We start from the raw sequence: 10,454 nt of genomic DNA on the forward strand, positions 1-10,454 counted from the left end.
GGGAAGCCTAGGCGTCTGCAAATTAAAGCTTTGTTGCTCCACTCCTTCCCTGAGACATTTTAGGTTAACTAAGCATTTCTTCCTGTTGCAGTTGTCTGCTTTAGTAAAGGCATTTAGTAATCACTAACATTTGAAGTAGTGGCTTTTTTTTAAATTTGACAATCTGAATTACAAAAGCCACCTGTGGGAAGATCTGGGAGAAGACATTTCAAAAGAGAGAAATACCAGAAATGCTGATACAAAAGCCTTGAGGCATGAATAAGCTTGGAGTTTGAAGACGAAGGAATCCTCAGTAGTGAAGTCCACCCCTCAGAGTGGATCACATAGCTCTTTCCAACTCTGCCTTCCGGGACTGGTAGCTCGAATTTATCCTGTGAGAATTAACACCTTTGAAATTGACCAAGGTTGGGATTTCCCTGCTGGTCCAGTGGTTAGGTATCTGTGCTCCCAATGCAGAGGGCATGAGTTCCATCCCTGGTGGGGGAACTAAGATCACTACATGCTCCAATACTCCACCATGGCCTCCACCTACCCCGCCCCCGGCCCCCGCCCTCCCACCCCCACCCCCACCCCCACCCCCACCCCCACCCCCACCCCCGGTCCGCGCCGGAAATTCATCAGTGGTACAAATCAGGTCTTTTACTGACTTCCCAGCAAACCATTGCCTCTAATCACTGGCTGTATGTGAAAGTGTTAGTCGCTCACTTGTGTTCGACTTTTTGCCACCCCATGGACTGTAACCTGCCAGGCTCCTCTGTCCATGGGATTTCCGAGGCAAGAATACTGGTGTGGGTAGCCATTGCCTTCTCCAGGGGATCATCCCAACCCAGAGATCGAACCCAGGTCTCCTACACTGCAGATTCTTTACCGTCTGAGCCACCAGGGAAGACCATCTCACCTCTTTTGTGGTTATAAATCATTGCTGCTGCTGCTGCTGCTGCTAAGTTGCTTCAGTCGTGTCCGACTCTGTGTGACCCCATAGACAGCATCCTACCAGGCTCCTCTGTCCCTGGGATTCTCCAGGCAAGAACACTGGAGTGGGTTGCCATTTCCTTCTCCAATGCATGAAAGTGAAAAGTGAAAGTGAAGTCGCTCAGTCGTCTCCGACTCTTAGTGACCCCATGGACTGCAGCCTACCAGGCTCCTCCATCCATGGGAGTTTCCAGGCAAGAGTACTGGAGTGGGGTGCCATTGCCTTCTCATTATGGCACCTAATTTATGGGTTGGAACAGTTTCTTGACTCACATCAGTAATACATTATCAGCTCCTATTAGAGTCTGGCACTGTGTTAAGTTATGCTCAGCAAAAATTGTTCTCTTGTATTGCATTTTTCAGGGCAAAATGGCCTTTCATCATCAAAATAATCAAAAGAGTCTTGGATCTCAGTACAGTCATAGGTGAGTGTCACCAATGAGTAGAACCCCAAATCAAGAACCCTGGCCCTGACAGGGGTGTTGGAGGAAGTCACCTGAGCAGGTACTCCTGATGCAAAAATCTAGAAACTGTAGAGATGTACTTATTAGTGTTTCCAAAACAGGATGCAGACAGTATGTTAAAAACTGTATGTTTTGCTTGGCCAAAAAGTTCATTTGGGTTTTTCTGTAAGATGTTATGGAAAAACCCAAATGAACTTTAAAATATGTGTGTGTGTGTGTGTGTGTGTGTATATATATATACATTTTAAATTTATTTGACTGCATTGAGTCTTAGTCATGTCATGTGTGATCTAGTTCCTGACTGTGGATGGAACTTGGACCCCTTGCATTGGGAGCTCTGAGTCTTAGCCACTAGTCCACCAGGGAAGTCCCTTGAATGAACTTTTTGGCCAAGCCAAATATTTTAACATATATTATAAAATATTCCTTGATAGCTCAGTTGGTAAAGAATCCGCCTGCAATGCAGGAGACCCCAGTTTGACTCTTGGGTCAGGAAGATCTGCTAGAGAAGGGATAGGTTACTCACTCCAGTATTCTTGGGCTTCCCTGGTGGCTCAGCTAGTAAAGAATCTGCCTGCAATACAGAAGACCTGGGTTCGATCCTTGAGTTGGGAAGATCCCTTGGAGAAGGGAAAGGCTACCCACTCCAGTATTCTGGCCTGGAGAATTCCATGGACTAAAGTCCATGGGGTCACAAAGAGTTGGACACGACTGAGTGACTTTCACTTTCACAGGTGGCTCAGTGGTGAAAAAATTCACCTGCCAATGCAGGAAATCTAGGACATACAGGTTTGATCCCTGAGTCAGGAAGATTCCCTGGAGAAGGAAATGGCAACCCACTCCAGTGTTCTTGCCTGGAAAATCCCATGGACAGAGAAGCCTGGCAGGCTACAACCCGTGGGGTCAAAAAGAGTCGGACACGACTGAGCAACTGAACACACACACACTTTACAAAATACATCGCACACACACACACAAAAACAACTTTGCTGAGTTTAACAAAAGAGCCAAGTAAGAGTCACTTCCAAGTCAATAGGAGTATTAGCAACAACCATGAAGATGAACGGGAATGGCTCATTTTGGGAGACTGCTTCCTTGATAAGGGAGTGATATTTGGTAAAGGATGACTATCTCTGCTGTTGGGCATCTGGACCAACCTGGGCTGTGAACTTTGATACCCAAAAGAGGTAGGAAGAAAGATCACATGCTTATCCCCACTCAGAGACTTAGCAAGCCAGTAGTTTTCTTCTTCCTGCTGCAGGACTTAAGTGATGAGAGAGCAATTTGGCTAATGAGGAACTTTGGAGATAACACTCCAAGGGCCAGAAAAAACAAAACAAAACAAAACACAAAACTGTAAATTTGCCCCCTGTCCCATATCAGTACAATCTTACACTTACAAGACCGGATAGGAAGATACCTTGTTACTTCTTAGAGAATGTGTCTTATCTGGAAACTGCACACATGACTGTCTCCTTGAAATTTTCAAACATCTATTTGTCTTCAACATCTACCTCCTGGGGAGAAACTCACCCCCTGTAGTCTTCTATAGGGCCATCCTGGAGATACGGAAACCCTTGTAATTTCTAGAGGAAAGGGAAAACATTATTATTATTATCATTATCAGTATTATTCTCATTTGGATGTGGTCTTGGGTTAATTAAGCAGGAAATCTAAACCAATGGTTCTCAAAATGTATCCCTAGGACTGCCCTGGTGGTTCAGGAGTTAAGACTCTATGCCTCCACTTCAGGGGCCTCAGGTTCAATCCCTAGTCAGGGAGCTAAGATCTTGCATGCTGTGCCAAAAAATTAAATAATAAAAAAAGAAAAAGAAACGTGTCGGGACTTCCCTGCTGATCCAGTGGCTAAGACTTCATGCTCCCAATGCAGGGGGCCCAGGTTCAATCCCTGGTCAGGGAACTAGGTCCCACAAGCTCCAATTAAAGATCTCACACTAAGACCTGGTGCAGCCAAATAAATAAATAATTGTGTATGTTTGTATTAGTCGCTCAGTTGTGTCTGACTCTTTTGCAAACCTATGGACTGTATCCCACCAGGCTCCTCTGTCCATGGGATTCTCCAGGCAAGAATACTGGAGTGGGTTGCCATTTCCTTCTCCAGGGGATCTTCCCCACCCAGGGTTTGAGCCCAGGTCTCTTACACTGCAGGCAGATTCTTTACATCTGAGCCACCAGGGAATCCCAAAGAAATACATAGAAATAAATAAATATTAGAAAAATAATGTATCCCTTAAATAATGTGACCAGCAGCCAGAGCTGGGTTTGTGGATGTGCAATGAGAAGGGCCACAGAGGACCCTGCTCTTGGTTGAATGCTCTGCTATCACTGTCTTGACATTTTCACAACTTGGGGTTCCAAATTTTCATTTTGCGCTGGGACCTGAAAATTATGTAGCAGGTTCTACCAGTTGTATCAGCATTACCTGGGGAATTCTTTGAAATGCAGTTTCTTGGACTTCACCTAGAGATGCTGAAACTGGGGTGGCACCCAGCAATCTCTGTTTTAAGAAACCCTCCAGGTGACTCTGACACATGGTCAAGACTGAGAGTCACTGTCTAATGGGCCTCTCGATTTTTCTGGCCTATTCCCAAGTCCCTTGGCACCAGGTTTGCCATTGCTCCTGGCTCTGCTGAGCCCATTCTCTCGCCCTGAAATTTTATGGACCAATTTGCTATTTGAAGGAAATCAATACTTCCTAATATTTTCTGAGAATTTCAGATTGCTCCAATGCATCCCTTTATTTCAGGAAGGGAAGGAGGAGACCTGTGCTATTGACTCTGATGTGATTCTACCAAGAACAGGAGGAGGTAAGATCTGAGTCTCCATGAATGGTGTTAAATATTCCCTGATCTGCAGAATTCCCTGACTGAGGGAGAAGCCTGAAACAGAAGTGGGGGTGGGGCTGTGTTCCTAAGAACATCCATGAAGTTCAAGAAATGAGGGGGCAGCTGGCTGATTTCTCAAAGCATAGAGGACAAGCGCATGAGTAAGCAAAACAGAAAGAGTTTCTTCAGTACTTCTTATAAATTCATTTATTTTCTAATAGTGACAAAATATAGAAAATAAAATGTACCCTTTTAACTATTTTAAGTATGCAGTTCAGTGGCATTGAGTTCAATTCCATTTTTTAAAAAATTTTTTTTTTTCAATTCCATTTTTGTGTAACCATTACCACCGTTCATCTCCAGAACAGTTTTCATCTTTCAAAAGTGGGAAACACATGTATACCTGTGGCGGATTCATTTTGATATATGGCAAAACCAATACAATATTGTAAAGTTAAAATAAAATAAATTAAAAAAAAAAAAGTGATTCTTGGTCCCCTTGAAACACTAAACACCTCCCCCCCATACTGCCATCCTCCCATCCCCTGACAACTACCCTTCTTCTTTTTTAAATTTATGAATCGAAACCTTTCATTTTGTTAGGTTGTTGTTCTTTGGTTGCTGAGTCACGTCTGACTCTGCGACCCCATGGACTGTAGCCCACAAGGCTCCATGGGATTTCCCAGGCAAGAATACTGGGGTGGGTTGCCATTCCTTTTCCCAGGGATCTCCCTGACCCAAGGGATCGAACTTAGATCTCCTGTGTTGGTAGGCAGATTCTTTACTGCTGAGCCACCAGGAATCACATTTGTTGGGGAGGTACAAATCATTTTTATAATGAAAAAGATAAATCATAGTACCTTCCTCTAAAAGAAAGGAAAATTACCAAATATTAGAGAATAACCACAATGGTTTCAGATTTATGATACCAAGAGTTAGAAAATATCATTAGGCCTTTGAGAAATCTTGGTCAAGGAAAATCAAGCAAAAAGAAAGTTAATTTTTTGAAGAGATTCGTTTATGTGGCTCAAAATTCAAAAGGTACCAAAAACAGTGAAAAATGTCCCTTTTATTCCTATTTCTTAGCAGTAAAGTCCTCTTTTTGAGGCTAACATTGCACTAATTTTGTATGGATTCTTGAAGAGAAATTTTATGCACAGATAGACATCTATGTTACTTCCTCAACTCTTGTCTGCACACTAGTAATCATACTGTTTTTTTAACCTAGCAAAATAGCTTGCAAATTGTTCCCCACAGTGCAATAGTGTTAGAATATTTAAAGGAATGGATTAATGATATTATTTTTTACCTTGAGATAGAAGAGAATCTGAGCTTATAATTTCCAGCAATACCTGAGATTTGCAAATCTGAGCAGGCTCAGTATAAGGTTAACCACAGAGTTAAAAATCCTCTGAGAAAATAAAGTCATCCAACTAAGCTTGAGAGCTTCCCTGTTAGCTCAGCTGGTAAAGAATCTGCCTGCTATGCAGAACTGGGGGAGACCCTGGTTCAATTCTGGGTCAAGAAGATCCTCTGGAGAAGGGATAGGCTACCCACTCCAGTATTCTGGCCTGGAGAATTCCATGGACTGTATAGTCCATGGGGTCTCAAAGAGTCAGACATGACTGAGCCACTTTCATTTTCACTTCTTAACCAGGCTTGATGTGTATAAAGAACTGACTAGAATTTAATCATAGATTTTAAAATGCCTTGGGATTTCCCTGGTGGTGCAGTGACTAAAACTCTGTGCTCCCAATGCAGGGGGCCCAGGTTCGATTCCTAGTCTGGCAACTAGATCCCACATACTTCAACTAAGAGTTTGCATGTCACAGCTAAAGATCCCAAGTGCTGTAACTAAGACCAGGTGCAGCCAAATAAATAAAATAAATAAATTAATACTAAGAAAATAAAGTGCTGGAGGCATGATGCATGCATGTGTGCTAAGTTGCTTCAGTCGTGTCCAACTCTTTGTGTCCCTATGGACTGTAGCTTGCCAGGCTCCTTAGTCTATGAGATTCACTAGGCAAGAATACTGGAGTAGGTTGCCATGCCCTCCTCCAGGGGATCTTCCCGACCCAGGGATCAAACCCACATCTCTGACATTTCCTGCATTGGCAATCGGGTTCTTTACCACTAGCACCACCTGAGAAGCCCATGATGGTTCCTAGAAAAAAACAATAGCACTTGTTTTCATTTTTTAATTGTAGTATTGGAAAAAAATGTACAGTATTTAGAAGTTATTCAAAAATTACTTGGAGAAGGAGGAAATGAGTAGAGGAACTTGAAGTGAAGAATTATTTACATTAAAAAAATTTTTTTTGGCTGCCTCACCCGGCATGCAGGTTCCTAGTTCCCCGACCAGGGGTCGAACCTGTGCCCCTTGCAGTGGAAGCATGGAGTCTTAATTCCTGGACCACCAGGGAAGTCCCTAAATATTTTTAGAATTTAGGGCATAGAAGAAAATTTCTCTCAAACAAATGATGTCTGTGTATCCACTTCATAGTAACTCATGTCTATATTTTCCAGTACACTTATCAACAACATAGAATCAGAAAACCAGACAGACGTCTCAGAATTCCTCCTCCTGGGCCTCTCTGATAATGCAGACCTGCAGCCCCTCCTGTGTGGGCTCTTCCTGTCCATGTACTTGATCACCATGCTCGGGAATCTGCTCATCATCCTGGCCGTCAGCTCTGACCTCCACTTCCACACTCCCATGTACTTCTTCCTCTCCCACGTCCTTTGCTGACATCTCTTTCATCTCCACTATAGTCCCCAAGATGCTGTCGAGCATCCAGACAGAGAACAAAGCCATCACCTATGCAGGCTGCCTCACTCAGATGTATTTTTTCATGGTTTTCATTTGTACGGACAATTTACTCCTGACCATCATGGCCATCTGCCACCCACTGTATTATGTGATCATCATGAACCCCTGTCTCTGTGGTCTGCGGCTGCTTCTCTCTTTGTTCGTTAGCATTCTGAATGCCCTGATCCACAGTCTGATGGTGTTGCAGCTGTCCTTCTGCACAGACTTGAAAATCTCCCACTTCTATGAACTTGCTCAGATCCTCAAACTTGCCTGTTCTGATAGTCTTATCAAGGACATCCTGGTGTATCTGGTGACTAAGCTGTTACATGTTGGTCCTCTCTCAGGCGTAATTTCCTCTTACATGCAGATTGTCTCCTTCATCCAGGGAATCCCATCCATTGGTGGGAGGTATAAAGCTTTTTCCACCTGTGGATCTCACCTCTCTGTCATTTTCTTAAATTATGAGACCTGTGTTGGGATCTACCGTAGTTCTGCAGCTACTCTCTCTCCCCCAGGAAGAGGGAAGTATGATGTACACTGTGATTATTCCAATGATGAACCCCTTCATCTACAACCTAAGGAACAGAGACATAAAGGTAGCCTTGAGGAAATTCATCTCCAGAACGTTTTCTTTTTCATGATTCTGTCATCAACTTTTGGTGTGGGCTTCTAGAATGTGGGCTTCTAGAATGAGTCAAAGGGAATGAAATATTGGGTATGCCAGAATTTCTGTTTCTTTCAAAATTTAATTCTAGTAAAGTTTTCAAGTCACGTATTTTAAATCCTGCTATCCTGGGAATTCCCTAGCAGTCCAGTGGTTAGGACTCCATGCTTCCACTTCAAGGGGAATGGGTTTGATCCCTGATCAGGGAACTAAGATCTCCCAGTTTGCTGAAATGCACACTCCCCCAAAAATCCTTCTATCTTGTGTTTTACTACCTGTCATTTATCAAGCAACTTAACTGAGTTCAGTTTGATATCTATAAAATAGGCAAAATATTACATACTTAATAGTGAAACAGGAAATATATGTGTACAGAAATTTATCTAGATTAAGCACTAGTAAAATCAAATGTGTAATTATCAGGTGCCAACAGAAGTCAATTAATCTCCATAAAGCCGGAGGAAAAAAATCATTATTATCAGGTGTGCAGTTCATGTGTTTGTATACTTGTGAACACGCATTTGCTTTAGCATTATACATTGATAAGCCAATTCTCATTTCATCCTCTTCCTTTTGAGTCATCTTCATTTTCCTCATTTATACAGATACATTGATTAGAATAAAGTGAATTGAGAGTTTTTTTTTCATCCATAAGTTATATAGAAATGCGTTTCTTCGTTTCCAAATATGTGGAGGATCTATTTTTATCCCTTTGTTAGTGGCTTTTAGTATCATTGCATTGTGGCTAGAGAACATACTCTGCACAATTTAAATTCTTTGAAATTTAAGTGTGGAATGCAGCACTTGTGCTCAAACTTAGTAGATGATCTGTTTGTGCTTAAAGATTATTTCAGCAGTGATCAAGTGCATTTTCTGTATATGCCCACCCATTAGGTCAATCATGTTGAAATCTGACTTTTTTGTCTCCTTGTTGTATCAATCATCAAGTCAGTTCAGTTCAGTTCAGTTCAGTCACTCAGTCGTGTCCAATTCTTTGTGACCCCATGAATCGCAGCACGCCAGGCCTCCCTGTCCATCACCAACTCCCGGAGTTCACTCAGACTCACGTCCATTGAGTCGATGATGCCATCCAGCCATCTCATCCTCTGTCTTCCCCTTCTCCTCCTACCCCCAATCCCTCCCAGCATCAGAGTCTTTTCCAATGAGTCAACTCTTCCCATGAGGTGGCCAGAGTACTGGAGTTTCAGCTTTAGCATCATTCCTTCCAAAGAAATCCCAGGGCTGATCTCCTTCAGAATGGACTGGTTGTATCTCCTTGCAGTCCAAGGGACACTCAAGAGTCTTCTCCAACACCACAGTTCAAAAGCATCAATTCTTTGGTGCTCAGCTTTCTTCACAGTCCAACTCTCACATCCATACATGACCACAGGAAAAACCATAGCCTTGATTAGACGAACCTTTGTTGGCAAAGTAATGTCTCTGCTTTTGAATATGCTATTTAGGTTGGTCATAACTTTCCTTCCAAGGAGTAAGTGTCATTTAATTTCATGGCTGCAGTCACCATCTGCAGTAGATGATCTGTTTGTGCTTAAAGATCATTTTGGCAGTGATCAAGTACATTTTCTGTATATGCCCACCCATTAGGTCAATCAGCTATTTGTTGTTATTCAGTTGCTAAGTGGTGTCTGATGCTTTGCAACCCCATAGACTGCAGTGCCCCAGGATTCCCTGTCCTTTACTATCTCCCAGAGGCAGATATAAGTATACATGTATCCCCTCCTTCTTGAACCAAATCACCCCACCCACCTGACACATTGAATTTGACTATTTTTGCTCATAGTTCAATCATTAGATACTGAGTACAAATTCAGAATTGTTATATCTTTCCTGTGCATTCAGTCTTTTATCTTTATGAAGCTGCCTTTGTTATCCCTGGGTGTATTATTGCATTAAAATCTACTTTGTCTGATAGTGAAAAGTGAAAGTGAAACTGTTAGTTGCTCAGTAGTGTCTGACTCTTTGCAGCCCCATGGACTATAGACCACCAGGCTCTTTTGTCCATGGAATTCTCCAGGCAAGAATCCTGGAGTGGGTTGCCATTCCCTTCTCCAAGAGAAAAAATTTTAGAGAAAAAATTGTAGCCTTAAAAAGTGTGTTAAAGCTTGAAATTTTATTTAATAAACATAGTAAGAATAAATGTAGCAAACTCAAAGAATAAAGCAGGAAACAATGATCACAAAAGAACAAATTAAATTAATTTTGAAGAAGTGGAGTAGTAGAGAGAAAAAAACTGAAATTTGGTTTCTTGAAAAAATACTAATAAAGCAATCTCTAGCAAGAATGATAAATTTAAAAGTTTACACAAATTAGTATTGGTATTAATTAGTATTAGTATTAATTGCCAGTCCAGAAGTTAACTCAGAAAGGTGAATTCTCCAGGCCAGAATACTGGGGTGGGTTGCTATGCCCTCCTCCAGGGGATCTTCCCAACCCAAGGATCAAACCCAGGTCTCTTATGTCTCCTGCATGAGCAGCTGGTCTGTTTACCATTAGCGCCACCTGGGAAGCCCAGAAAGGTGGGACATGGATGTTTATTATATTAGGGTCCTGCCCTCTTTGTGTTCAAAATATTCCACAATATGGAGAAGGAAATGACAACCCACTCCTGTTTTCTTGCCTGGGAAATCATAAGAACAGAAGAGCCTGATGGGCTACAGTCCATGGGGTCACAAAGA

At 42.3% G+C, this 10,454-nt stretch overlaps 1 pseudogene; it reads left to right on the top strand.

The window, feature by feature from the left end:
- Positions 1-6,791: 6,791 nt before the first annotated feature.
- On the top strand, positions 6,792-7,735 carry LOC147368498 (olfactory receptor 7A10-like; annotated as a pseudogene).
- The last annotated feature ends 2,719 nt before the right edge of the window (positions 7,736-10,454 follow it).

The sequence above is a fragment of the Bos grunniens genome, chromosome 7 (genome assembly GCF_055505025.1).
Source record: "Bos grunniens cultivar Pamir isolate PY7600 chromosome 7, Bosgru_T2T1.0, whole genome shotgun sequence".
Lineage (NCBI taxonomy): Eukaryota > Metazoa > Chordata > Mammalia > Artiodactyla > Bovidae > Bos > Bos grunniens.